A 5516-nucleotide genomic window follows, 5' to 3' on the forward strand; every position below is an offset into this window, starting at 1 on the left:
CTCTTTGTGACCCTATGAACGGTAGCCCTCCAGTTTCCTCTATCCATGGGATTTTTCAGGCAAGAATATTGGAGTGGGCTGCCATTTCCTTCCCCAGAGGATCTTTCTGACCCAGAGATCGAACCCGGCTCTCCTGCATTACAGGCAGACTCTTTTACTCTCTGAGCCACCAGGGAATCCCACAGATGAGTAAACAGCCCAGTATAATCTTAAAAAGCTAAAATATTAATTTTTAAAGTTTTTTTCCTGAAATACTTGTACTAACACTTAAAACTCTCTCAACGTGAAATCCTATTTACCTAAATTAACTGAAAAAAAAAAAACTGATGGATAAACAGAAACAATAATAAATTTTAAAGTAAAAATAAATTTTATGTAATCTTTAAAAATGATTCAGAAAATTTTTGAATGTTTATTTTGTGCTAAATTTATTTTAGGAAAAGACTGCCTTGTTGTTCAGTCACTAAGTTGTGTCCAGTTCTTTGCAACTCCATGGACTACAGCACACCAGGCTTTCCTTCACTATCTCCCAGAATTTGCTCAGACTCATGTCCATTGAGTCAGTGATGCCATTCAACCATCTTATCCTCTGTCACCATTATCTCCTCTTGCCCTAAATTTTTCCCAATATCAGGGTCTTTTCCAGTGAGTCATTTCTTCATATCAGGTGGCCAAAGTGTTGTAGCTTCAGCTTCAGCATCAGTCCTTCCAATGAATAACCAGGGTTGATTTCCTTTAGGATGGACTGGTTTGATCTCCTTGCAGTTCAAGTGACTCTCAAGAATCTTCTCCAGCACCACAGTTCAAAAGCACCAGCTCTTGGGGTGCTCAGCCTTCTCGACAGTCCGATTCTCACATCTATACATGACTACTGGAAAATCCACAGCTTTGACTATACGGACTTCTGTCAGCAAAGTGATGTCTCTGCTTTTTAATATGCTGTCTAGGTTGGTCATAGCTTTTCTTCCAAGGAGCAAGCGTCTTTTAAGTTTCATGGCTGCAATCACTGTCTGCAGTTACAGTGGAGTCCAAGAAAATAAAATCTGCCACTTTTTCCCCATCTATTTGCCATGAAGTGATGGGACTGGATGCCAGGTTCCTAGTTTTTTGAATGTTGAGTTTTAGATTTTCATACAAAAGCCTATTTGGGGAGAATTTTTAAGATTTAAAAATAAGAATCTTGTAAGTATCCAAGACTCTTCAGCAACATTCACCAAGCTTTCAAGGACACATTATTATTTAATAGAAGGGCATTTTTCAAATATGCCAGAACTAATGAAATGTAGCCACTCTATGAATAAGCTATTTCAAGACACATTCTAGAGCAAGAGATGATCAAAAGAAAAAATTCAAACATAAGGAAGTTGCAGTTGGAAGAGACTGGCAATAAGTACTGAAAACATTTCCTTTGTAGGGATGAGACTTGGTAATTGGTGTAAATACACTTATACCAAGAAAAAAATAGACAAAAAGTATGAATAAACAAACCCCAGGGAAATACAAATGGCTGGTAAAATATGAAAGATTATCACCTTCACCACTGATCAGAGAGATGCAAGTTAAAACCACAAAGAAATACCACTTTCCATGGATAAACAACAAGGTCCTAATGTATAGCACAGAAAATTATATTAAGCATATATAAACCATAATGGAAAAAATATAAAAACAGAATGTATATATGTATATAACCAAGTCACTTTGCTGTACAGCAGATTGGCACAACAATGTAAATCAATTATACTTCAATTTTTTTAATTTAATAAAAAGAAATACCACTATCCAACCTATTATATTAACTTAAAAGGACACTTTTTTAATACTAACAGAAGAACCAGCTTGACATAGGAAACTACTGGCCAAAGTTGGGACAGTTTTAGTATCAAAAGAACAATGACTGTAATTAATTTTCAACACTGACTATACAAGAAACCTTGAGTTCATATGATACTCAAGAACAATAAGAAGAATAAAACAAGCAATTACACTAAGTTCTTTCTCTGAAAGGGACAGGAACATTTTTCCTTTACAATATTAATTACATCTCAGTGTACCTAATATTCCTAGTTGATGAGGAAAAGCACTTCTTTCAAGAAAAATGTCAGTTATAAAAGTAGACAGACTTGGAAAATCACAATTTACAATCCCTTGGTGGCTCAGACGATAAAGCGTCTGCCTGCAATGCGGGAGACCCGGGTTCGATCCCTGGGTCGGGAAGATCCTCTGGAGAAGGAAATGGCAACCCACCCCAGTATTCTTGCCTGGAAAATCCCATGGATGGAGCCTGGTAGGCTACAGTCCATGGGGTTGCAGAGTCAGACACGACTGAGCGACTTCACTTCACTTCAAGGACACAATTAAGCCAAGAATTATCAACAGATGCTAAAAGGTAAAAGGTTGGATAGTCACCTGGTGGCAAAATTATCACCTCACAGATCATTAGCTGGTTCCAAGGTGATAGTCATTACAAACACCCTGTGATCAATCTCAACATCACGAACAACGGAATAACCCCAGAGCTTCATTATGTGACTTCTAGTTACATCATTATGGAGTACAGTGTTTAACCTGAATTTAACTAAGCCTTTAGATTCAACTTCCAATAACAGAAAATTATCAGGGTTATTGTTAAATGATAATAAGAAAAAATCCAGAAATTAGGACATTCTAGGGAACAACTGCGGAGAAGGCAATGGCAACCCACTCCAGACGTCCATGGGGTTGCTAAGAGTCGGACACAACTGAGCAACTTCACTTTCACTTTTCACTTTCATGCATTGGAGAAGGAAATGGCAACCCACTCCAGTGTTCTTGCCTGGAGAACCCCAGGGACAGGGGAGCCTGGTGGGCTGCCGTCTATGGGGTCGCACAGAGTCGGACACGACTGAAGTGACTTAGCAGCAGCAGCAGCAGCAGGGAACAACTGACCTGGTCTTTCCAAGTAGTGTCATAGGAAAATAAAAAGCTGGAGAGAAGACTTCCTAGTGGTCTAGTGGTTAAGAATTCATGTGCTACAGTTTCATGCATGGTGGCATATTTTAACTGGCCTTGGTTCTTATCTTCACATCCTTTTCAGTTTATATACAAGAACACTTTATTTGAGATACAGGCCAAAGGTGAAGTTTCTCTTCGGAATCTGGCCAGTGATCCTGTTTGAGCCTCTCAGGAAGCAGTGATGAATTGTTACACCAAGAAAATAAAATAGCACGTACCCTAGGCCTAGCCAAACAAACAAGGAAATAAAGATCTACATGTTCAGATGTATTACGACCATCACAGCAAAGGAGTGACTTTCTGACATGCTGCCAGCCACACAGAGAATGAGGAATGGGACTTGTTGGATGTTTAGCTTGTGTCTTTATCTCATTTGTCTTCCCTCTCCTCACCCTCACCCTAAGATGTTTAAAAAGAAACAGACATAATGTGTATGTATATACCCGAATGCTGGAAGTATTGGGCTTCTCTTAACAGGTTAACAGTTTATGCTGATCATAGGAAGTTAACTTTTTCTCTTTTTTGACAAGGCTTGCATATGAATTTTTCTTAATATTTGATTAAATAATGAAAACAGTCAGCTAAGGACTAGCAAAACCCCATACCCAGTTGGCCTGCTGTGAGGCAGCACTTAGCTGCATCAGCCTTGATTTATATTTTTGTCATTATTTGCCTCTGCTGGTCGGAGTGTTGTAAGCAAGCTCAGACCTGCCACTGGGTTCTACACTAGTCACATTCCAGACTTACGGTGGGTGCTGGTCACAGCCCAGTGGAGCGGGTGAGTCAGTCACCTGCCCTTTATGAAGGCTGCCAGGACACCTGTAGAATGTTCCACCTCCAGCCAGTTAAAGGTTGTTGCCATGTTTCCTTTGATTTTTGCAGATCTTTAAGTTGTGACTGTTCTTATGGCTAGGCAAACATGATTGGTGGACTGACCTACTCATATTTCATCCTCCTAGAATAACTTATTTGAGGTTACCAGTAAATGTTGTTATACTCTGACTTTAAAATTATGCAATATTTTCCAGTTTTCAGAGAGTCAATAGTTATGCCCAGAGAAATGCATGGAGTTAACCAGAGCTAAAATGATTAGGATCCTATTTACATAAAGCTTATTAGAATGCCTGTTCCTTCATGTTTTTAGAAGGAAATAGACATAAGGGTTGAAAACAGCTCTAATTTACTTGAACTTGTAACAGAACTACCAAAAATTAAAGCACTAAGAGACGGCAGTGAAATCTCATTGTAAGGCAGCTAATTCTATTGGAATTGAATGTATAACAAATTGAGTCACTTGTCTAAACACAACACCTGCCTGGAGTGAAAACTTGATTTGAAAAAAAAAAAAAAAAGAATTCATGTGCTAGTGCAGAGGAAGTGGGTTCAATCCCTGAACAGGGAACCAAGATCCCACATGTCTGACACAGTCAAATGAATGTGTATTTGTTTTTGTTTTTTGTTAAGTTGGGGGGGGGTATGAGAAAGATACAGAGGGACAGAAAAAGGAGTGTCTGTTCTAGATTAAAGTACACTTCAGAAACCCAACAACCAAATGCAATCAGAGTTCCTGATTGGATTCTAATATGAACAAAGTCCCTGCAAAGACATTTTGGGGCCAAGCCTGGGAAACTTAGGTGTGTTGTTATTATGAACTGTGGTTCTGTAGGGAAGAATTCTTATTTAGATATGCATATCAAAGCATTTAGGAGTGAGGTGGGGTGGAAGGCGGGAATTGGAGGAAGGCAGTCAAAAGTTACAAACTTCCAGTTACAAGATAACTAAGTACGAGAGAAGTAATGTACACCATTTCTTCTAATTAAAATAACTATAATTAACACTGCTACATGTTATATATGAAAGTTGTTAAGAAAGTAAATCCTGAGTTCTCACCAAAAGAAAAATTTTTTTTCTTTTTTTTAAATTTGTTTATATATGAGATGATAGATGGCCAAAAAACTTATTCTAATAATCATTTCATAGTGTATGTAAATCAAATCATGCTGTAACCTTAAACTTACAGTGCTATTTATCAATTGTATTTCAACAAAACTGGAAGAAAAAATATTAGGAGTGAAATATTTAGGAGTCTATATTTACTTTAAAAAACTTCTGCTTAAAAAAAGTGAAACATGACAAATGTTAAAATAATTATTAAATCTAAGTGATAAGTTTATGGCATTTGTTACACTATTCTCTCTACTTTCCTGCACATTTATAATTTTCATAATAAGGACAAAAAGTATTTTTAATATCTAGCATTTGTGAGAGTTTAACGAAATAGACCATCCCACACAAATCATCTGGAGAAGGCAATGGCACCCCACTCCAGTACTCTTGACTGGAAAATCCCATAGATGGAGGAGCCTGGTGGGCTGCCGTCTATGGGGTCGCACAGAGTCAGACATGATTGAGCGACTTCACTTTCACTTTTCACTTCCATGCATTGGAGAAGGAAATGGCAACTCACTCCAGTGTTTTTGCCTGGAGAATCCCAGGGACGGGGGAGCCTGGTGGGCTGCTGT

Source organism: Bison bison, unplaced genomic scaffold (assembly GCF_000754665.1).
Source record: "Bison bison bison isolate TAMUID 2011002044 unplaced genomic scaffold, Bison_UMD1.0 scf7180017864486, whole genome shotgun sequence".
Classification (NCBI taxonomy): domain Eukaryota; kingdom Metazoa; phylum Chordata; class Mammalia; order Artiodactyla; family Bovidae; genus Bison; species Bison bison.